Source organism: Protopterus annectens, chromosome 4.part1 (genome assembly GCF_019279795.1).
Source record: "Protopterus annectens isolate FY-2018-M chromosome 4.part1, PAN1.0, whole genome shotgun sequence".
NCBI classification, from domain to species: Eukaryota; Metazoa; Chordata; order Ceratodontiformes; family Protopteridae; genus Protopterus; species Protopterus annectens.
The window spans coordinates 997811030-997835793 of record NC_056734.1 but is presented as its reverse complement, the minus strand read 5'-3'; the positions used below and the strand labels follow the sequence as shown (position 1 = coordinate 997835793).

Genomic DNA, 24764 nt, shown 5'->3' with positions numbered 1-24764 from the left:
GGTGAGATCTGACCACAAGGTAATCAGCCTAGACATCCACATCCCACCCCCAGCCCCAATTAGGGGCACCATCGTAACAAATGTCTCAAAAGCCAGTGTCACACTTCTTAAGACAGAAGTGGCAAACTGCATGACCCCCCTGCAGATGGACAATAGAGGTATGACTGCTGAATCCTACACAAATGCACTGTATAAGCACTTACATGAGTGCATGGATCATGCTATCCCTAATAGAACCAAGATGTTATCCCCCAGACAAAGGAAGCCAGTCTGGTGGTCCTCTGCCATAAACAAACACTACATCAGAAGAAAGACATTGTTGCAAAAATAAGTAATTTCCCATGACTGGAGGAACTCCCCGGTCAACCTCAGTAAGAAGCTGAGATCCCTCATAAAATCCCCCAAAGCTAGTTACGAAAACAAAAGTACCACTGACTCTAAAGACAACCATAAAGCATTCTATAGCTATGTCAAGAATCTAAATGGGAACACTCAGATCTGCTCTGAGGTACAGCATAATGACACTAAATATACATAACCAACTGATATTGCCTACATCCTGGCAGATAGGCTCAGTGCTAACTTTACCCTCCTCTCACCCCCTAGAGGGCCCATCTCTATACTGGAAGAATGCAAAGTCCCTATAATCACGGCTGCACAGGTAAAATACACACTCTCCAAAGCCAAGAACACAGCATCCATGGGACCTGACAATATCCCAGGCTGCATTCTACACAAACCTACCTCAGTACCATGTTCAATCATAGCCTCACCTCAGGCTTTGTAGCCACTAAATGGCGCACCACAACACATCCCACTCCACAAAGGGGGAGCCACGACGGACCACGGTAACCACCGCTCCATTAGCCTGATGAGCCTGGTCTGTAAGGCCATGGAATGTGCCATCATGGAACTCATAAACAAAGACATTGGTAATCTCCAAACTCTGGACCCTACTCAGTTTGGATTTGTAAAAGGCAGATCATGTCTCCTATACCTGATTGAATTCTTTGAAGCAGTCAGCAAAGCCATAGATGATGGTGAAATGGTTCACACAGCTTATGTAGACCTCGCCAAGCCTTCCAACACCAACCCCCATTCTGGAATTATAGATAAGCACACTAAACTAGGTATAAATCCCTATGTCATAAGATGGGTTGACAACTGGCTCACGGACAGAACCCACACTGTGAAAGTAGCGTATTCCAAATCCGACATCAGACCAGTGACAAGTGTAGTACCACAGGGTTCAGTCCTGGGTCCTCCCCTGTTTGGTATCTACTTCTCCAAAGTGCAGGCCAACACAGAAGGTCTGTGGCTAACAAAGTTTGCAGATGACTGCAACCTAGGAGCCATAATCGCAACTCCTAATGATGTGGGCAAACTACAAAAGGCCCTCACTGAGACAGATACCTGGTGTCAAAGCCATGGCCTGAAGCTCAATGCCAAAATGTGCATTGTCATCCCCGTGGTATAAACTCTGTTCCCATGAACTACCAGATAGCTGATAGTCTGCTTAATGCTGAAAATGTGATAATAGACCTTTGGACACAGGTGCACAGTAGTCTCTCCTTTGATAATCACATTGCCACAGTGGTCGGGAAATCCTTCTACGTGGCTCATCTCATCACAAAAGGATTCCCATCCAGAAAAAAGAGGTCATTCTTCCCCTCAACTCGTCACTTATTAGACCCCATAATAGAGCACAATGCCCCTTTTGGTATGTACCTCACAGGACAACTACAACAACTGGAAAGACCACAGAAATACCTCACAAAGAGGATTATTGGCCTCAAACAGATGCCCTATGCAGACCGTCTCAAAAAACTACAGCTTGACTCCATGGCATATCGCCATACTCAGGGGTGATCTCTGCCTGACATACACAGCTATGTCAAACCTACAGCTGTTGGACATGCTCCACTTAAATAAATCCCAATCCCTCTGAGCTACATGCTCTAGGGACCTTAACCTTGTCACCACAATAAACAGAACATGCTGGAGGGATAGAGTCCTGTCCCAGACACTTCCCATACTCTGGAACAGACTACTTGTGTATGTCAAACAGAGCTCCTCATTAGCACTCTTCAAGAAAGATCCTGATGATTGGATGGGAAATGGGGACTTCACCCCGGGGACCACGTCTGTGGCTCTGCTCAACAGAGGCATAGGAAAATACCTTTCTTGGGTGGCAAAAGCCAGGGTACATTTATTGGCTAGGCTTGTATGGGCCCTATGGCCGATAGCCTAGTACCTACCTATGAACATGTATAGATAGATGGATAGAATATGTATATACACATATTATGTAATAGACACATACATATATAGATATATATAGATACATACACATATACAGACAGATATGCATGTGTACAGATATGTATGTATATGAATATCTCTCTCTCTCTATCTCTCACCCCCCCCCTCTCTCTCTCTATATATATATATATATATATATATATATATATATATATATTGAGAGAGGCACATGCGTGTAGATGTATTGCAACAGGTGCCTGTTGACAAAGGCATGTACTGAACACCAGTGTGGATACAGGAGTACCATACCCCATTCCAAAACACTTACACCACTAACCACCACATATGTGGCTGCCTGCCTACTACTGGATGTGTCAGGAAGGAACATGGGAAACAAGTGTACAATAGCCTCCCCTGTGATATTCACAGTGGCACACCAGTTTTGTAATACCTGTACATGGTACATGTCAGCAGAGATGGTGGGTCAGCTAGTGAAATGTAGGTCACTGTACCCCTCTACACCTCACAGTGTCCTACATGGTATGTACCTCCCATGACAACTACAGAAAGGGAGAAGGATACAGTCATACCTAACAAACAGTGATAATGCCCTCAAACACATTACCTATGCAGAGTGACTGACAAAACCACAGATAGAGTGCCTCTCAAACTACCGACACAGAGCATACCACTGCTGGATATACATAGTTAGTCACATCCATAACAGTTGTCCAACAACCATGGTAACACCTCACAATATCCCCAGCATAAATGACCTATGTCTGTCATCATTGGCACCGCAGTAAAGAGCACATGGTGGAGGTACTGGTCCCTACACACAAATAGGCCATACCCTGGAGTAAACCACCCAGCATTACGAAGCAAGGCTCCCCATTAGTAGATGTCAGACATACCCCTGTTGATTGTTATGCAGATAGGTAGTATGCCATATGAGTCACCCTGTGTAACTGTTTGACAGGAGCAAGTACAACCACATTACATGTGTCCCAAGGGGCAGGGTAGCATAACAGTATGCTGCTGTAGGTCCAGGCCCAATAGCATACTACCTGCCTATGACACAATGCACACACATATACTAATTGCAATACCAACTATGTGAGGTGGAATGTGTGTGCCATTGACTGTGTGCAAGGTCTGTAATGGTGTGATTGCTCAGCATGACTTTGTGTCTGTCATGGTAGTGTGTGTCCTTGGTGTGAGGCCAGAGAAAGATGTGTCAGGTATTGGGATACAAACATACTACACTGCCATATGTTGTGCTGTGGTTCCCTGTATGTGACTGTGGTGTAGGTATGGATATGGCAAGAAAGACTACGGTGCATTACCAGTGACATTTGTACTGTGCATTGCATGCATTGCATGGGTTGACAATGTTCCCCATACATTACCTTGATACATACCCCCAGTGTGAGGCTGTGCATTGGACCTCAAACAGTGTGCCGACTGCTGGAGTATACTTGTTTGTTGTATGGAGTGTGCCAGGCACTGTCACAGAGTTGTCAGCAGAGCACTGATATGTGGTCATTCAAATGTGTATCCCCCAATAGACAGACAGATGCTATATATGGCAGTTCAGTGATATCACTACAGTAGAGTTTTATGTGTGCCATACCACTTGCTCACATATTTTTCTTTTCCTTCCAGGGCAATGGTGCACCTGTGCAATCCCAAGAGGAGATACACCAGAGCCTGGTGCGGGAGTTTGCCACACTCTTTTCCCGCACCAGCCAGAACCAGCAGGAGAGGGCTGCACTGTGGCAAGACCTTGTCCGTCGGGTAAATGATATAGGCATGCACAACCAGACATATGAGCAGGTACGCCATCACTGCAGTGATTTAATTAGAAATGTCCGTCAGCGTGCGTCTGATATCCACAGGCAACAGCTTGCCACAGGTGGTGGGGCAGCTATACACCCCCCCTCACCAGACTGGAGGGGCTCCTCCTAAGTGTTGTGGCTCCAGCCCAAAAACAACAACATCCACACACATGTGTAATGATGGAGGCTGGAGCCACCCAGCAGGAGGACTTGGAGCATGCGGGTAACATGCCATATCTATATCTGACTGTTCTCTACACTGGTAGTTTATGCATGTGTGAGGTGTGTACTGTGTTTGTAGCTATTATCCTGGTAATTATTGTGCAAGAGTGATATTCTCAATATCGACAGTAGACCTGTGAAAGCCAACTGTTGTACTACTGAACTGTATCATGCTCACAGTATCAATGGCACAGTTGTGCCCACTGACAATGAATGTCTTATTTGTGCAGGTCCCTCTGGTGTAACAGCAAGGCAGCCAATCCATGCTGGTAAGTGTGTAATAGCATTCCTTTAAAACTAATGATAGGAATAGTAATAATACCCTAAAATGGTATTGCTATGTGCGTGATTGCAGGTGTGTCTGTGTCTGTGTGTTTGTATCTCATGTACTGAGGAGTGTGTACATGTGTGCATGTGTGCATGTGCCCATGTGTGCATGTGCTTATGTGTGCATGTGCCCATGTGTGCATGTGCCCATGTGTGCATGTGCCCATGTGTGCATGTGTGCATGTGCGCATGTGTGCATGTGCATGTGTGCATGTGTGGTAACATTGTGTGCACATTGTAAACTGTGTTTCCTGTCTTCTGCTCACAGGTTCTGGTGCTGCTCTGGTGGTGTGCAGCAGGGAACCTGAATCTGCTGCTGGGGATATTGATAATGATGATACCTGTGTAACGGCACAGAGAGGTGTGCCATGGTCCGTTGTTGGTCAGCCAATCGACAGTGCACAGCTGTCAACCCCATCAATGTGCACAGTCATCCTGCCAATACATCCATTGTCACCAATATCCCTAGGTGATGGACAGCATACAGTGGGCATTGACCAGGGTAATGTAGTATCAGTGGCACATGCATCCCCTCACAGCAGCCATGGCCAGAGTCCTGACATGGTACCACACAGGCAGATGTCCAGGGGTTCTCGTGGGAGCATCTGTGGTCGTACTGCCCCTGTCAGACGTGCCCACAGAGGTCTTTCAACCTCAGCTATGTTCCGGGCTGTAATGCAGGCACAGTCACGTATGGAATGGTACACCAGACAGGGTCTGAGGGAGCTGAGAGCACATCGCACTGCTATGAATGACACTATGCGTGACGTTGCGGCTGCCATCCGTAATTTCACCGAGGTCATTGACAGACGTTGGGGGGACACATTAGATCTCTTCCACAACTACATGTCCATGAGCCAGGGCAATGCAGGGCGGTTGAGTCATCAACGTGGATGAATGCCAGCAACAGCAGCAGCTGGCAGTCATCGCAGACGACAACAAATCCGCGGCCGCTCACATAGTGCCAGTACCAGCCCCAGCAATGCTGGGTCTGTGCTGCCATCAGACCACCCTAGGAGACCACGTGCCCATGGCTCTGGACAGTCCCAGCAGGGACATGTCTCCAGTCAACAACCTCCTGCTTCTGATGACAGTACCCAGTCTGGCTTAGTACCTGATACTGTCCATAGCACCCCTGCCAGGCACAGGTACCATGTCCATGGCCAGAGACAGTGATCTGTATGACCTGGCAGGTACAGTCTGTGGCTGTCCACAAACACCCGTATATGGCGGACACAAGGTGGAACTGTGTGCATGCATACACACATGCGTAATGCTAACACCTAGGGCTAACACATACACACACACACACACACACACACACACACACACACACTGTATCAACATTGCCCCATCTTCTATGGTTGTCCCTCACTAAGACACACACACATACATGTCGATTGGTTGTATCAGTGGCAGACTCAGGCATACCAAGTACACACCCTGTGCATATGATGAAACTGTGCCACCTCCTGCAATCTGTAACATCGATGCAGGACCAGTTAACATTGTGCTGATGCACAGGGTGACTACATAGATGTGTAGTAATATTATCATGTTGTCAACTGTGCAGTGTAATGATATCATTGTGGATATATCCCAGCATGCCTGATGCATTAACAGTATGATTGTCATTGTATTGTTTGGTACACCCCTATAAATTACCATAGTGTAATGTCTGCACATCTTTGCATTCTGCTGGTAAGGCTGTAAACAGAAGGCCACCTACATAGGTAGCACAGGGGATAAGTAAATGGAAGTTATGATACTCAATGGTGGACATGTAAACCACAAGATGCATGCAGTACAACCTCTACTCTGCATGGAGAATGTTAATATCTGTGCAGTAATAGACAACAGGTTCAAGACTCCCAAGAGCACCCTAGCACTACTGGGTTACACCTCATACCATGCTTGACAGCCCCAAAACACACAACTAACTATGACAGGAGGTGAGTCTCATTAAATGTCAGGGATACTGTGGTGGCAGGACAGGTAGCATACAGCCTACTAAGTTGGGGAATGCTGATTGAGGGCTCAGTGTCTGTCATTTTAAATGTGTATTAGTTCTGGTTTAAGCAGTTGTGCTTCAGGCCAGTTATTTCACATTACAAATGTTCATGGTCTGCATTCTTGTGGGAGGAGAGGCTGGACTCTGCCCGTCTGAGGTGGGAATTTCTGGCTAAAGGCTTATAGTGCCTGTATATTTGAACTGTTTCTTACTGAAATTGGTACACCTTGTTTGCTGTAGCATAGACTAGATCCATGCCTGCTGATTGTAGCTTTGTTTGTATGCTTGTTTGCTTGTTATTTCCCTGAAACACTAATCCCACCTGCAATGCAGCTTTACAGCGCCTCTGAGAATCCCTAGTGACATGTGCATTGCTTACTGTATGTATGTCCTTGTTTCACTTGACAGAAAGTTAGTGTTTGTCAGTTATGCAATTAAGTTACCTGTAACACATTGCATTTGAGATACCTGGCACTTGCTCACTAAAGCATTTATATATGCCAGCACTAACAAATTAAAACCACTACACCCTCACAAACTCACCTTATGTACCTTGTTCCCCATTGGCCCTTTTTGTTGTTAATTATAAAGGAATTCCCAATACCAGCCTAGCATGTTCAAAGGTCAGTTGTCAATCTCCTCCACGGTCCAGCTGGTGAATCTGGGAATCTAGAGGCAATGTTACAACTGCCTCATTTACACAGTCAACCCTCTTCTCCTCCCAACAAATTCCACCACATGTGAGAGATGCAACCATATATCCAAACTGCAGGCTAAGCTCTCTCAACTCAGTACTGGCAAAACCTGTCAGGAGGAGAAGGAAACCACAGTCACTACAATTCCAGTCTCACATAGACCTACCACAACAGCAATCCAAACAAATAAACACACACAACCATTCTCGGAGTCTCTAAATAAAGGTCTGCCTATGCAGCAGACACCTCCAAAGCAGACACACAAGCAACCGCTACCCCAGAACAGAACACGTGCAACACATAGCTCACAAAGCCAGTGTGCCGAACAGTCACAGCATGTAAGGCTAAACAACACACCTGCTACACTTGTGATGGGTGCCTCTATTGTCAGGTACACTGATGTCCCACTCACCAGGCTGAACAAGGAGAAGGTCACGGTGAGATGCCTGTTGGGCGCTATGATCTGCCACATAACACAAGCACACAGGTCACTCCAAGGCATGTACAAATATGACTCAGTCAGTGTCCATGCCAGTGTGAATGACCTGAGACATATCTCCCTGGACTACATGATGAGAGACATAGAGGAGCTCTCTGAGCATGTGGGCCAGACTGGTATGACCCTGACCTTGAGTAGCATCTTACCCTCACCAAGAATGATGCCACAATATGTAGACAAGATGATCAATTCAGACAATTGACTTATGTTTCAGTGTCATTCAAAGGGGATCCAATGCCTGTCAGCCTGGGATGACATGCTCAGCAAGCCACACTGCTATGCTAGGGACAGCTTGCACCTGTCACCCATGGGCTTTCGGATATTGGCAAAGGCTCTTGATACACCCATAGTGCCTTTTTTAGGCAAGGCTCAACAAACAAGACCACATCCATAGGTATCACAAGGGATAGGAAACTAATAGTAATGCTACTCAACTCCAGCAGTGTAAACGTCAAGATGCATGCACTGGAAACTGTCCTTAGCATGGAGAACATCAATATCTGTGCAGTAACAGAATCCTGGTTCAAGGCCCCCAAAAGCACCCCAGCACTGGCAGGTTATACCTCATACCATGCTTGTCGGCCACATAACTTGCACCAAAACAGAGCAGGAGGGGGAGTATCAATATTCATCAAAGATGCACACACCTCCAGGTTGGTGGCACAGCACGAAGCATCAGAGACTATCCATGTGCAACTAACAGTGGGTAAGACTGCCATCCAGTTCATAGCCTGGCACACACCACACTCCCAAACCCAGGTAACACACTTGGCCTACTTAAGAAGACATGTATATCTGCAGGTGTCTCCAAACAACAATATATTGGGCAGCTTCATTTACCCACACATAGACTGTGAGCATTACTGTAGCTCCAACACCCTAGGTGTAAAGTTCCTAGAATCCATACACTCAATTGCTATGGAACGACTTGTTACCACTCCCACAAGTGGGGAATACATGCTGCACCTGTTCATCACCAACATGTGGACTATATGCTCCAGACCAGACGTGTATCCCTCGCTGGTAAGATGACACCATAGACTACTCTCACTCTATATTCACATACCAAATGCAGCCCCTGCACAGAAAACCAGTCATAAAGTTGTGTAATGCAAATTGCATGCATTCACATGAGGCAGGCTTCACACATGGGAACTATTTCAGGTCACAGGTACATATGTCTATGTGGCACACACATACTTCATGTGTGCATTGACATTACTGATATGATCTATGTCATGCAATATTAAGAGCAACACCCCACACACATGGACAAACTGTGTGACAAAAACACACATGGCATTTGTAAGATTCAAACCCCTACCTAACTATGTTATGACACTTGAGAGAGACGCATTAGCAGAGCACGCTATTTGCATTATTGGGAGGTTCCCCTTCTCCTGCTGTACTTATAGGGTGCTGACATCATCAGTGTTAAGAATGAGGAATGTGCATCATGCAGTGTGTTCTTGTAGTTGGCAAAAGGGACATTTCTTTCACACAGAATTGCACACACACTAACCCCCCTCACCAAAACACACACACTGAGCATTTGCAGGATTCAAACCCCTACCTAACTATGTTATGACACTTGAGAGAGACGCATTAGCGGAGCGCGCTATTTGCATTACTGGGAGGTTTTCCTTTTCCTGCTGTACTTATAGGGTGCTGACATCATCAGTGTTTAGAATGAGGAATGTGCATCATGCAGTGTGTTCTTGTAGTTGGCAAAAAGTGACATTTCTTTCACACAGAATTGCACACACACTAACCCCCCTCACCCAAACACACACACTGAGCATTTGTAGGATTCAAACCCCTACCTAACTATGTTATGACACTTGAGAGAGACGCATTAGCAAAGCACACTATTCACATTACTGGGAGGTTTCCCTTCTCCTGCTGTACTTATAGGGTGCTGACATCATCAGTGTTTAGAATGAAGAATGTGCATCATGCAGTGTGTTCTTGTAGTTGGCAAAAGGGACATTTCTTTCACACAGAATTGCACACACACTAACCCCCCTCACCCAAACACACACACACATTGAGCATTTGCAGGATTCAAACATGGATGTGACATTGCAAATTCAACCCCTGGGATCTCCACTGTTTCCCTGCTTTACGGAGGCACAGCACACTAGCCTTACATAGTGCCTTCTGTGACCTACTTTACAGAGGCACAGTAGCCTACTGTACTGGGGAGGCAGATGCCAAGCACACTCTGGCTAAGCTTGTATTCCCTAGGGCAAACAGCCTAGTATTGACCTCTACACCCATATGTTTAATTTTCAGATGCACAATATTTGTTGCTGATAAACTGCTTACAGGTCTTTATTGCCATAGCTTTCCCTGTTTCTATGTACAACTTGTGTATCTGTGGAAGATGTTTGAATATGTGTGGGATCCACTATTTAACTTATGTCTCTGTGGTCATTTAACTGTGTGCACTGGGCAGATTGCTGTCTTGTGGTTGGTTCCTGGTTTAACACATACAAATACCACATATGTGTGGCCAACCGCTAAACTGAGACATGGCCTAAGTGTGTGAGCATGCCCAGTTCAGGCATAGTCCATGGCTTGTTGCCTGACATATGTCTCATTTATCAAAGTGTGTGAGCATGCCCAGTGTGTGCTTTCCATATGTTGAGATCTTCAGTCCACCACATTTGTTGGTGTGTGTGAACTTCCACAGTATTTCACATTTATAGTTGTGTGTTGGGAGTCATGTTGTGTACATACTGCCCAACTGCTTTGTGTCTGAACACGACAGGGATTATACTGTGCCTGCAGGGTATCCATGGGATAGTTTGCATACAGTTGTCAACATCCTTTCATAATGACCATACACTGTAATATTGTATAGTGTACTGGTTCAGTACTTTCACTGTGGTGGACAGTATCCTGGGTTTCAGTCCTATCACTGCTTTCAATATTCATAGTGAGCACACCAGACTGGTTAAGGGCCAGTTGTGCACATATGACCATGCTGCATTTTGTTTGGATATGGACTACTTACACCAGGCTTGTCCAACATTGGTAGTGTATTCCACAACTTGGGTGGACATTGACAAACACTAGCGATGTGCCCTAGGCCATTTCTACTCCTAGTCAGAGAGTGCGTTTGTCCTTCAACACACATTGTAACTGGAATTTGACATCACATATTTCAAGGTTAGTATAATGTGCCTCTGTCTACCCATGACATAACAGTGATACCCAGGGTAAACCTACCATCTCCCATCCACTCATCATGATTCCTGTTGAGGAGAGTCAATGAGGGACTCTCTGGCTAACCTGTACTGGGAGTTTACTCAAGAGTGGAGTGAGCTTCTGGGTTATGGATCAATCACTACAGCATGTCCTATGTATGTCAGTGCTGGGGTTCAGGTCTCTCACGTGCATAGCTCACTGGCATTCAGATTGTACAAGGTGCAGCATGTTCATTGATTCCAGCTTGGACATGGCTTTATACATCAGGCACAGATTGCCTCTGGGCAGGCGGTATGGCACTGTGTGGAGCTGCAGTTTGTTTAATCAGGCAACACATGGCATCTGTTTGAGCTCTTTGATCCTCCTGGTGGGGTACTTTTGGGGTCTTTCCAGTTGCTGGAGGTGTCTGCTTAGGTACATCCCACAGGGGCCATTGTACTCAATTGTAAGGCTGATGAAGGATGACTGAAGAGGCACGATGACCTCCCCTGATCTAGATCTGACTACCTTCATGATTAGGTGGTATATGGTATGTTTCTGTAACCACTACAGCCACATGGTTGTCAAATGCAAGATATCTATCAAATTGGGTCCCCAGGTCTCTTATTACTTCTAAAGTACTTAATGGGTTAACACCTATGTGGTAATTGGTGGGCACTTACTGTTTATCCACAGGGGATGACTATACACTTTTCTGCAATTAGCTTGATGACATGGTTCTGGCACTAGTTGTCTGTTTCTATGTGGCCCTTTTGTAGGATGCTTGTGTCAGCTGGAGGGTCAGATAAAGTGCCCAGTTTGTAGTCCTCTGCAAACTTGTTCAGACACAGTCCTTCCATGTTGGCCTGTACCTATGGGAAATATATACCATGCAAGGGAGGTCCCAGGACTGAGCCTTGTGGGATGCCAGTTGTAGCTCGTTTGTAGTCTGACATGGCTGCAGCATGTCTGACCATATCAGTTCTGTCCTTGGGCTGGTTTGCAACCCATCTACTGACATAGAGGTTTATATTTAAGCTGGTGAGCTTATCTATAATGAACACGTGGGGTATTGTATGGAAGGCTTTTGCAAGGTCCAGATAGGCTGTGTGGACCACATTCCCCTCATCAATGGCCTTGATGACTGTTTCAAATGAGTCAGACATGTTTAAGGGGCAGGATCTGCCCTTAAGAAAGCCACGCTGGGTAGGGTCCAGTGTCTGTAGGTCCCCAATATATTTATTTCTGAGGTCCATGATGATCCTTTCCATAGCTTTGCAGACCAAGCTTGTCAGGATTCTGGAGTGATAGTTTGCAGTATCCATTGAGGCACCACCTTTGTGGAGAGGGACCACTGTTGCTGTACACTACTCTTTGGGTACATATCCTGTGGTAAGGCTGAAATTGAGCAGTAGTGTTATTTGGCATTCCATTCTTCTTGGAGTTCATGTTGGACACAGCCCAGGACACCATCTCGTACCATTGATGCTGTGTGTCTTGCTTTGAAGATGCTGCCTGTTACCTCAGCATCTGCAGTGTCAGGGGGCCAGCACTCTGCTGGGATAGATATTTGTCATTGGGGGGGGGGGGGTTTGCACTGAACCTATCAGGTTGGATGTTGGCAATGTGTGTGGGTTCGGTGTATTGTTTGTAATATTTGGTAATTCAGAGCATATCTGTGAATTCCCAACAAGGTTCCTACCATCAGTTAAGACAGCCTTGTGATTATCCTTAGTGTCCTGTACAATGTGTATCTCCATAGGTTCATAGGTTCATACTGGGTGATCTGCCCTAGGGCATTTATCAGCCTAGCCAGAGTGTGTGTGGCTTTCGCCACCCCTTGCTATGTGAATATTATGGCCATTTAGGGTTTACTTTACTGTGCCTCTGTCTAGATGTGACACACTGAAGACCCCCAGTGTAAATCTACGATCTCCCATCCACTTGGCAAGATTCCTGTTGAAGAGAGTCAGTGAGGGACTCTGCCTAACATGGAGTGGGTTCTGTTCCAGAGTGTAGGAAGCCTCTGGGTTAGGAATCTGACCCTCCAGCACATCCAATTTATTTATGTGTTGAGGTTGACATCTGTCACTCTCATGGCTCTAATGGCTTTGGATTTTCTGAGGTGGAGCATGTCCATCAATTCTGTATTGGACATGACCTTGTACATCGGGCATACATCGCCTCTGAGTATGCAGTATGTGACTGCATACAGCTGGGGTGTTGTCAGCCAGGCAGCATATGACAAATGTTTGACACCCTTTATCCTCTTGGTCAGGTACATTTGAGGTCTTTCTAACTGCTGCAGGTGTCGGGTACGGTACATCCCAAATGGGGCATTGTACTCACATATGGGCCTGATAAGAGAAGAGTATAGGGGCACAATGACCTCTCTTGATGTAGATGTGAATCATTTCATGATAAGGTGGCCAATATAGGTGGTCTTCCTAGCCATGTAGGTCCCTGATTACTTCTTCCATATGTAATGGATTACCACCTATGTGGTGATTTGTGAGTACCTTGTTTGGTATTTGGGGAGACATTCATACTCTTCAGTGTCTTCAGGGAGGCTGAGTAGTGTTCCTGGGTCTGAGAGGGTGGTCTGTAGCATGCTACAAACTGTACAGCGGTTTTGCCTACAGTTAGTTGCACATGGATGGTCTCTGATGCTTCGTGCATTGTCAGTAACCTGGACGTGTGGGTATCTTTGCTGAATGTGGATACTCCCCCTCTTTTTGTGGTTTGGTCCAGGTTTTGGGGCCGAAAAGCATGATTTGAGGTATAACCTGGTAGTGCTGGGGTGCTCTCAGGAGCCTTGATGCAGGTTTCCATCACTGCACAGACATCGATGTTCTCCATACTGGGGAGGGCCTTGAGAGCGTGCATCTTGTGGTTTAGACATCTGGCATTGAGCAGCATTACCCTCATGTTTTTTCCACTTATGTTTTCTGGGGAGGTGGGTTTGTCTTTTCAGCCTTGCCTACAAAAGGCACTATGGAGGTGGCAAGAGCCTTAGCCAATATCCAGACACACAGGGGTGACAGGTGCAAGCCATTCCTGGCAAAGCAGCGTGGCTTGTCAAGCATGACATCTCAAGCAGACACAGATTGTATCCCCTTGGAATGACAACAGTAATTGAGCCAATTGTTAAAGCTGATCATTCTGTGTTTGTACTGTGGTATCATTCTTGGTGGGGGTAGGATGCTGATCAGGGTCAGAGTCATACCGGCCTGGCCTACATAATCGGAGAGCTCCTCTATGTCTCTTTACATGTAGTCCAGGGAGGTACGTCTCAGGTCATTCACACCAGCATGGACAATGACTGAGTCATATTTGTACTTGCTTTGGAGTGACCTGCATGATTGTGTTATGTGGCAGATTGTAGCAGCCTACAGGCAGCTTACTGTACCCTTTTCCTTGTTCAGTCTGGTGAGTGGGACATCAGTGTGTCTGACTATGGAGCCACCTATTACAAGTGTATCAGGCATGTTGTTTGTCCTTACGGGCTGTGACTGTTTGGCACACCGACTTTGTGTACTATGTGTTGCATGTGCTATGTTTGGGGGTAGTGGTTGCTTGGGTGTCTGCTTTGGAGGCCTCTGTTGATTTGGTGTTTTTTAATTAGAGCCTCCGGGAATGTTTTTGTGTGTTTATGTCTTTGGTTTGCAGTTGTGATAGGTCTATGTGAGTGGGTTTGTGGTGTGTGTGGTTACCTTCTCCTCCTGACTAGTTTAGACAGTACTGAGTTGAGTGAGCTCAGCCTCCAGTTTGGAGATGTGCTTGCATCTCTCACATATATTTGTATTTCTTGGGGGGTGGAGGGGGTTGTCTGTGTACATGGGGCAGGTGTAACATTGCCCAAGATTCACAGATTCAACTTGTTGTAGCTGGCCTTAGTGGATTTTATGACTGGCCATATTTTATTGCCATAATACTGATCAGAGATTGCTTCCCTTTTTGGGTTTGTTCTATCATGTGGTGACTTCCTCATTCTCTTGCATGGTTTGGTAATGGCTGTGGTCCACCATGCCAGATGCCTGTGTGTATTGGTATTGGGCCTTAGTTTTATTTGGGATTGCATAATCCATGCATTCCTGACTGTGTTCATAGAATGCATTTATAAAGGGTTCTGAGGTGTGGCCCATATTTTCCACAGGCACAGGGCCTTTAATGGATTCCACATCAGTTTGGAGGAGTGCAACATTTCCTTTACACATGTTTTTCATTGTGGTTTTCTGGACAGGGACTGTGGTCCGGCTGTGAATATCCAGTGTGATTACTCTATGGTCTGATCTTACCAGTGAGGAATACACTTCTCATCTGGCCATAGAGTACCCATGTTGCTGATTATCACATCCAGTATGCTTACCCCTCTTGTCAGAGTGGTACATTGTTCCTGAGCATGTTGTTTTATGGATTCTAGGAACCTTTGGTCTAGGGTGTTGGTGCTGGGATAATGCTCCCAGTCTATGTTTGAGTATTTTCAGTCACCCAATATAATGTTGTTTGGAGAGCTTGACATTTCCATGTGTTCCAACATAGGCCAAATGCAGTTCTTGGCATTAGGAGGATAGTCTGTAGCAGGCTACAAACTGGTAGGCAGTCTTAGCCACTGTTACTTGAGCATGGATAATTCATGTTGCTTCTTGTTGTGGTACCAACATGGGGATGTGGTTATCCTTGACAATTATTGCTACTCACCCTCCTTTTGTAGTTTGTTCCATGTTTTGGGGCTGTAAAGCATGGTATGAGGTGTAACCTGGTAGTGTTAGAGTGCTCTTGTGAGCCTTAACCCAGTTTTCTGTTGCAGGACAGATATCAACATTCTCCATGCTGAGGGGAGTCTAGACTGCGTGCATCTTTCAGTTTGGACATCTGGCATTGGGTAGCATTACATCTAGGTTCTTATCCCTTGTGATACCTATGGAGGTGGAGCATCATGCCTTGCTCAGCATGTCATCCCAGGCTGGCACGCATTGGATCCCCTTTGACTAATGGAAATACTTAAGCCAATTATTGTAATTGATCATCTCGTCTTCATATTCTGGCATCATGCTTGGTGAGGGTAGGATGTTAGTCAGGGTCATCATGTTTGCATATACTACATGGTGTTACATTGCTTAACACATGGCAATCATGCCTCAGGTGGTGCTGAAGGGCTGTCTATGTTGGATGCAGATACTACACTCCCTGTACATGTTTGATAGCAGGTTGTGTCAACTTAGGCATCCCTTTTACTATATGTGTGAGTCAGAGAGAGGTATCATTTCCTGGGTTCCTATTGAGCCAGTGTATGTGCTATGCATTGCCACTTTGCCAAGGCCAAGGCATACTGGGCACGCCTCCTTCTGCCTACTGGGGTAGGTTCATGTTGTTCCTCCTCTGAGTCATGCTCTGCCTGTGATTGGCTTGGCAATGGTGGGGGGGCTGTTTGGCCCAGCCGTATGCTGGTCCTGCTGCAGCTGTTTTCGCAGAATCATATTATGTAGCATAGCATATACCATGATGATTTGGGTACATGTAGTTGGTGAGTACTGCAAGGCTCCACCAGATGTGTCCAGGCACCGGAACCATGACTTGAGCAGCCCAAACACACGCTCAATTACATTTCGTGTTTGTGAGTGTGCCTCATTATGGCATTCTTGTTCAGGTGTGTGTGCATTTCTGATGGGTGTCATCAGCCACGGCTCCAGTGCATAGCCAGCATCCCCCACTAAGTGACCATGTGGGATGTCCCCATTGGCAAATGTCTGGTACAGCTGCGTCAGATGCCAGATATGTGAATTGTGGTAGCTTCCAGGGCAGCCAGCACACACATTCATTATTATGCCCTGGGCATCACACACAACCTGGCAGTTGATGGAGGGGAAGCCCTTGTGGTTAATGTAGGCCCTACCCCACTCACCGGCTGGTGCTTTGATGCGTATATGCGTGCAGTTTATTGCACCCACTACCTCAGGGTATTCCGCTATTTGCTGGAAGAGATGCATATTGCTGGCCAATACCTCACAGGAATTGGGGAAATATACATGCTCACCGACATGTGCTGACATGGTGTCCAGGAACTGGTGCAGTACCCTGGATGCTGATGCCTGTGATATCCCCATCATATCACCAGTTGGTCTCCGGAAGGTACCTGTTGCTAGTATTCTTAAGCCAACACATACCTTGGTTTCCACTAGGATGGGTTCCCCTCTGTTGGTTCTGTGTGTGAGGCGGGGCCTGCACAACTCAAAAATTTGCTGCAGGAGGTCTCTGTCCATTCTATAGTGCTCCACTATCTCCAGCTCATGTAACCCCTGGTAGGTGACCCTGGGCCTGTACATTCTTCTCCGTCTCCTCACTGTGGGTTGTCTGGCAGCATTTGCATAGTCACCACCCTCACCCAGTTGCATATGTCTCCTTATAACAGCTATGGCAGCCCCTAGCATTTTTGGTCTGAATGAAGCTTTTTCAGTTTTCACTTCTAGTAGCTTACTCCTCTGTTGCAGTGTCTCTTGAGAGAAACATTCTGCACTGTTGTTTGCAGTGTTTTAAGTGCTGGGCTGGGCTACTGTTCTGCCTGTGTAATTGCCTGCTTCTGATTGTTTTCACCTGCTAGCTCTGCCAGTAATTTCTGCTAGCTTCCTACTGTTTCCCATGCTTCCTTTTTCCCTTCTGTTTCCTCAGGGGGGAGCAATGTGCATACCAGCAAAAACACGCTCACAGTGGCTAACACGCGCGCACACATGCTTAGACAGACTAGAATCTGCTTATTCGGGTTAAAACACGCGCACACCAGCGCAAACCAGCATACAGGTGTTTAAACAGGCTCTTACATGCGTATTCTGCCTTAAACGTGCGCACTCACGCTTACACGCGCGCACTCTGTCTTACTCGTGCCTACCAGCGCGCACACACACTCATGCACGCCCAGCAAGAAACGTTGGTGTTATCCATCGTGTACACCTTCCATTTCTTGGCTTTCTCATGCCTACTTGTTGACACTCCTCTTTCCATGATGTGTGACTGACAGCTTTCACATGCCACTGTGCTCCAATGAGCTGCATTCCTTTCATACATTCCCCCCTGTGATATCATCTATCTCCTACTCTGTTACTCCCCCTTATCCTACTCCTACACTGCACGGATTGTGCTCATTTTCTATGTAACAGTGTGATTCACTATCCTACCACTCATTTACATAGGATTGCCTACTAATGCTTAGTTACATGTCTTACACTCCGCTTCCTCCCTTAGCAACCCCTACTCGGTGGTCATGTTGTTTTACCCTGCTATTCCCTTCCATTGTATACTCATGCTTTGCATAAACCCACATTTGTGGGTTTAATATTTTTATTTTTTATTTTTTTATAGCGCAGCCTGTTTGCACGACACTGCTCTACGTTTAAACATCGGCGATCGCTGAAAAAAAAAATTTATTTCATGTTTGCATCAGGGTACGTTGCCACATATTTGGCCATCGGCATGCTACCTGCAACATTTGCAACCTTTATTTGGAGCTGACATGGCTCCATTGTGTTATTTGCAGAACGGTACTCAGTTATCAACTGAGTACATTTCTGCAGATAACACGGCTCTTAAACGGGCAGGTTTCTGCTTCCTGGATTGCAAATTAACCTCATTTGCATGCCTTTCGGCTGCAAGTGAGGTAATTAGCATATCCACGCCCTGCCCGTGTAAGAACCGTTTTAGGTGCTCTCTTACACGCACAATCTGGTTGTTCCTGGATCGCGATGGCTCATGGAGACTTACACTACTCTTAGACTCTGTGCAAGCCATCGTGAATCCTGCCCAATATTTTTGAAACAACATTATTTAATCAATCACACTAATTTGCAACATGAGTTCATATACATTAATGGCACAGAAAAAAGTATCACAATAACACATTCCATTGTCATACCTCTCAATTTTTTAGTGCAGAAAATCTGGACAAAGCATAAAATAAAGGATTAAAGGACCAAAATATGGACAGATTTTAAATATTGCTCTGATAAACTTAGAAAGTTGTTAGAATTATATGATTTGTGTTGACATTAATTTTCTGAAGGATATGAAGTTTGAAACTCAAATGTATGTCATTATATAGTGACTTCAATACTCAGTGATTTGCCAGAAGACCACAGATTTCATGAGGAACAAATCAAAAATATGATGCAAAAATCTGGATATTCTGAGAAAATCTGAACAGTTGAAAGATATGCATTATCATAGAGTTGCTGGTCTGTAGTCTGCAGTTAGTTGGTATCTCTCTGTATTGCCTTGGTTAGCACACAAAATGCATAATAAGGTGTGTCCCTATCACAAGCTCACAAATGATAATCAGATACATTAAAAAAGGTCTGACTGGAATATGGAAAATGCCTCAAGCTGGCCTCAGCCTATTACTCCCAGTTTTTCCCTTTGTTGCAGCTTAAGAATCAAACCCGAATGTTCCTAGGTTGGTTATTTTTAATTTTTACCAATCTGAATTCATCACCCACAGTGGTACGGCGGTAGCATTGTTACCTCACAGCAAGTGGTTCTCTTGTTCAATTCTTGGCGTGGCTTGGGAGTGCCTTCTGTGTGGAGTCTGCATGTCCTCCTCGTGATTGGGTAGTGTTCGAAAGAAATGCATGCGTAAATGGGTGTGCCTTCGTTGAAGGTTGGGCATCGAGCTGGCACCTCGGCGTTTCGCAAAAAAAAATCTACTGCCAAACATTAGCGGACTGGAGTCCCGCTGTGGCGACCCCTTACCGGGAAAAAGCCGAAAGACAAACAACAACAACCAATCTGAATTCATCATTTTTCAGCAAAATCATACATTTGAAGATGACCATTTAGCTATAATGACGTATGCTATGATGTAATTTTCATGGTTTTAAGACCCCCCACCCTCCAGTTCAGTTTAGCTATTTAAACAGTTTAGATTGTGATTGTTTTTCCCCACTTCTTGTATTAGGCGTTTGGCACCCTTTTTCTTCTTAAGCTTAGATTTAGTTTTGTGGTTCTTTTTAGAGTAGTGCTCATACTCGTGTGTTTTTAGTAGTTTGTTATGTCCGAGAAACTCTCCGGGTTTAAGAAGTGCACCTCATGCAGTCGGAAGATGACCAATTCTGACTCGCATGAGGAGTGCTTGTAATGTTTAGGGGCTGCTCACTTGGAGGGTGAATGTAATTTTTGTGCAGCATTCAATCCCAGGGCTTTACCAGAGCTCCGCAACAAATTATTACTGAAAGGTATGGCATGGGGGGGGCCCTTATGTTCCCCCGTCAAGGCCTCCCCTTCTGATCCCAAACAGAATGCTTCTTCTGTTTCTTTAGGGGCTTCTTCTTCCAAGAAACTTAGGCTGTTGGATCCTAGATCTCTGGATCTAACTCCAGTCCAGGCTATATCAAATCCAAGATTTTTAGATCCTAGGCCTTTGGATCCTTCTACCGGATCCAGGGCCTCCTCAGATCGGAGGTTCTCTGATCTGGTCAAGACCAGACCAGCCTCATATCTGACCAGTTTGTCAGATCTGATTGCTTCTACCTCTTGACCTTTGGATCTGACAGGCTTGTCGGGTCCTCCTATAGTTGTAGAAGATTCATCTTCTCCTGGATCCTCCAGGCATTTGTTACTATTGATTCCTAGACCTCAGAGCCAAGCTCCAGAAATTAGACACAGATCATCAGAGTCCAAGCTTGGATCTCCAGCTAAGCCTACCCACTGATCCACTTCCTCTAGATCTTCCAGGAGCCTGTTACTGTTTGATATGGACAGAATGTTCTGGCATCCCTAGACCACCTGGCTAGGGGAGCCTCTCCAATCCCAGTCACCATTCTCCTCTTGTAAGACCCAGAAACCTGCTGTGAGATTCCGATGGTTTTGAGTCTCCCCTTTTTCTCGACTCTGTCAGGGTCCCTGGCCTGCTCTGTTCCTCTGCCTTTGGATCACAGTGAGCCCCGTGCCGGAGTGATTGGTACCAGCTCCCTGAGGGCGTGGTCTGGTCCAGGCCTTTTAGACCAATCTCTACCTCTGCAGGCCTCGGCCCTAGACAGCTCAGGACCAGTATCATTCGGGGTCCTAGGAGCTGTGTCGGGATCCGGTCCTCCTTTCTGGGTGGCTTTGGCCTCCGGGAATTGGGAGGGACCTCTTCCAGCCTGTCAGCCTTCAGGGTGGAAGAGCAGACCTTCTCCAAGACTGGCGCATCATCTTCCACTCCTCCGTGTCCATCTCTACCCCTCTCTACTTTGGGTGCTGAGGCCTTCCATCCTGTTCAAGATCAGACCTCCTGTACTAGCTTTCAGGGGGCTTCATCCCCTCATGGGATTCCTGCTTCTTCCAAGTCCACCCTGGAAACCCCCAGGGAGGAAGCACCTCATAAGAGAAAGTGCAAGAGGAGGCACTTGGACTCACCCATGGAGCCCCTCACAGAGGACAAGGACCTCAATGAAGGAAACCGGTCCCCCAGATCTCCACCTGATGATGTCTCCTTTGGGGATATCCTGGATATCCTTAGGCAAAAGGGTGGATGGTCTGCCCACCCACTTCTTCAGAGGAGTCCGTGTTCTTGAAGGCTTTTGGGGCAGGTCCATCTACTTCCTGGGTGTCCCCCCCCCCACTGACAAGTTGGTGGATCTTATTGCCAGGAGGACTTGGAAGGAACCCGACACTGTAGAACCAGTACCTAAGCAAGTCAACAAGTTCCTTAGTCCTCCTGTGGACTGACCTTTCTGGAGCAAAGGAGTCCCGGTCAATACCATCATGCTGGCAAAGCAGAGCTCCACAGTCCATCCCCCGAACAGGGAGTCTCGGGCGATTGACTGGCATGGGAAGCGTGTATTTGCCTCAGCTACTGTTGGACTGAGGGCAATTATTTACCTGGCACACTTCACCTGCCTTCAAAGAGACTTGATCAAAGAACTCACCACTTCCCTTACAGAGTTGTTGCCTGAGAAGGACCTCAAGAAAGTGTCTCCCAAGCCCTCTTCTCTGATGTCCCTTTCTAATTCCTCAATGAGGTTAATTTCCAATGCAGCAGAAGCTACCTGTCAAGTGGCAGGTACCGGTATAGCTATAAGGCAGCATGTTTGGTTATGACTATGTGGGTTTGCGGAGGCCTTCTTTGGACCTTCTGTGAAACACACTGTAACCCATAGTGAGCAGGAAGGGAAGACCTTGTCCGCAGTTGGGATCAAGTTTTATACTTCTCAGAGGTAATTTTCCAAGACCCAGTGAGGAGCAAAGAAGATGTGGTTCTGGAGGTCACAGTTTTCCTTCCAGGACACTCCTGATGATTCCTGTTTCAGAGGCAGGAGAAGAGGATTCAGTGGTAGATGCCACCGTAGAGGTGTGTGTGTGTGTGTGTGGGGGGGGGGGTCCACAAAATCAGGGCTCCAGGGAACCTTTCTCTGTGCAGCTGTTTCAGTGCTCCTGAAGCGTTACCTGACTGCCCTGCACTGGAGACAGTTGGGAGTCATCTTTCCCTTTACCCACTAGCCTGGACAAGCATTACCTCTGATCAGTGGGTGTTAAACATAGTTTCCAGGGGTTATTATATTCCCTTTTCCAACTCCCTCCAATATGAAGGTATCTCCCCAATATACCACCCCACCAGTGGGAGTTAGCCTTCATGGAAGTTCAACAACTTCTTCAAAAAAAAGCCATCCAAGAGGTCCGAGCAGGACAAAGAGGATCCTGGACTTACTCTCGCTTCTTTTTAGTGCCATAGAAGACCAGGGCCTGTGTCCTATTCTGGACCTCAGTGAGTTCAATCTATCAGTCAAGAAGTCTAAGCTCCAGGTAGTCGCTGTTCAATCCATTCTGCCTGTCTTACGCAAGGACAACTGGATGAACTCAGTGGATCATCAGGATGCCTACTATCACATCAAGATAGGCAGTTGAGGAGACACCTTCATGTCTGATTAGGGGGACAGCCATTACCAGTTCAGAGTCCTGCCCTTTGGACTCACCACAGCCCCCCAGGTGTTTACCAAATGTATGGCAGTGGTGATGGCTCACCTGAGGCTGCAGGGATTCCAGGTGTTTCTGTACCTCAATGATTGGCTTCTCACAGCACCCATGAGGCATCCACTGTCACAAGCCACCTGATATGTCCTAATCCTGTTCAGCCACTTGGGGATAACAGTGAACCTCTAGAAGTCAAATCTGGTTCCGACACAAAACTGTCCTAGCAGAGTACAGCTGATCTGGGAGCAGATCATGCAAGTCTTAAATCTTTTGAATTCTTTAGTCCACTTGAGTCTTCAGACCCTAGGAACCATGGCCGCAACCATGCAGCTTGTGCCATTGGCAAGGTACAGTATAAGAGTTCTACAGTGGACGTTGGCATTCAGTGGTCCATTCTTTCTCAACCTATGTCCATGCCCATAAAATTGATGCCAGTGTGCAGGTGGCACCTCCTTTGGTGGCTCCAGTCTCAGGATATCATTATAGGCAGGCCCTTTTCTCCCCCTCCCCCTCTTTCTAGCAGATGCCTGAAGGTTTTGGGCCAAAAGTGACTGGTATTTGGAACTGTTCATAATTCCCTCCACCTTGACTAAAGCCCCAGTTCCAGCTGAAGAAGAGCAACCCCAAAGCATGATACTGTCACCACCATGCTTCACTGGGAGGATGGTGTTCTTTTTCTGATGCAAAGTGTTGTTTTTGCGCTAAATGTACCTTTTGGAATTGTGGGGAAAAAGTTCAGCCTTGTTCTCATCAGACCATAACACATTTTCCCACATGCTTTTGGGATACTTGATGTATTGTTTTGCAAATTTTAGCCAGGCCTGGATGCTTTTCTGTGTAAGAAAAGGCTTCCGTCTTGCAACCCTACCCCATAGTCCAGACATATGGAGAATACAGGAAATTGTTGTCACGTGTAGTATGCAACCAGTACTTGCCAGAAATTCCTACAGCTCCTTCAGTGTTGCCGTAGATCTCTTGGCAGCCTCCCTGACCAGTTTTCATCTTGTCTTTTCATCAATTTTAGAGGGACATCCAGTTCTTTGCAACGTCACTGTTGTCCCATATTTTCTCCACTTTTTGATGACTGTCTTCACTGTGTTCCATGGTATAGCCAATGCTGTGGAAATTTTTTGTACCCTTCTCCTGACTGATACCTTTCAAAAATGAGATCCCTTTGGTGCTTTCAAAGCTGTCTGCGAGCCATGGCTTTTTCTGTAGCAGGCAACTGAGTAAATATTAGAAAAATCCTACTAGCACAGCTGAACTTTATTTGTGGTTAATCAGTCACTTTAATTGATGAGAGGTGTGTGTACCCAAGAAGACTGAATGCTGTAATTAAATCAAAAGGTGCTTCAACAAAGTATTAGTTTAAAAGCAACAGCAATGGTCATCTACTTCTGAAGACCTGTGCAGCTCCTGACCTGCTGATCACAAACACAGTATTCCATCTACCTAACCATAACAAGATGTCCTGGATGCACCCACACAGCAAGCACTGGCATCTTACAGATTACATCATTGTAAGGAGAAAGTACAGGTAGGATGTTAGAGGGACTAAGGCCATGTGTGGCACAGTCTGCTGGACAGACCACAGACTCATCTTCTCAAAACTCAACATGCACATCCAGCCCAGATGGCGCCCGCAGGGAAAAAAAGACCAATAGGCGTTTGAATGTCAGCAAGTTAGAATGTTACTCTGTGTGCCAGAATCTCAGTGAGAACCTTGATAGTATGTTGACCAACTCATCAGTGGCATCAACGGTGCAGAAGAGGACTGGGCA

General features: G+C 46.2%; 1 protein-coding gene across 3 annotated transcripts in view; it reads left to right on the top strand.

Moving 5' to 3' along the window:
* Window positions 1-24764, top strand: part of IQCG (IQ motif containing G) — a 1934505-nt gene that overhangs the window by 611837 nt on the left and 1297904 nt on the right. The gene's annotated exons all lie outside the window — the stretch shown is intronic.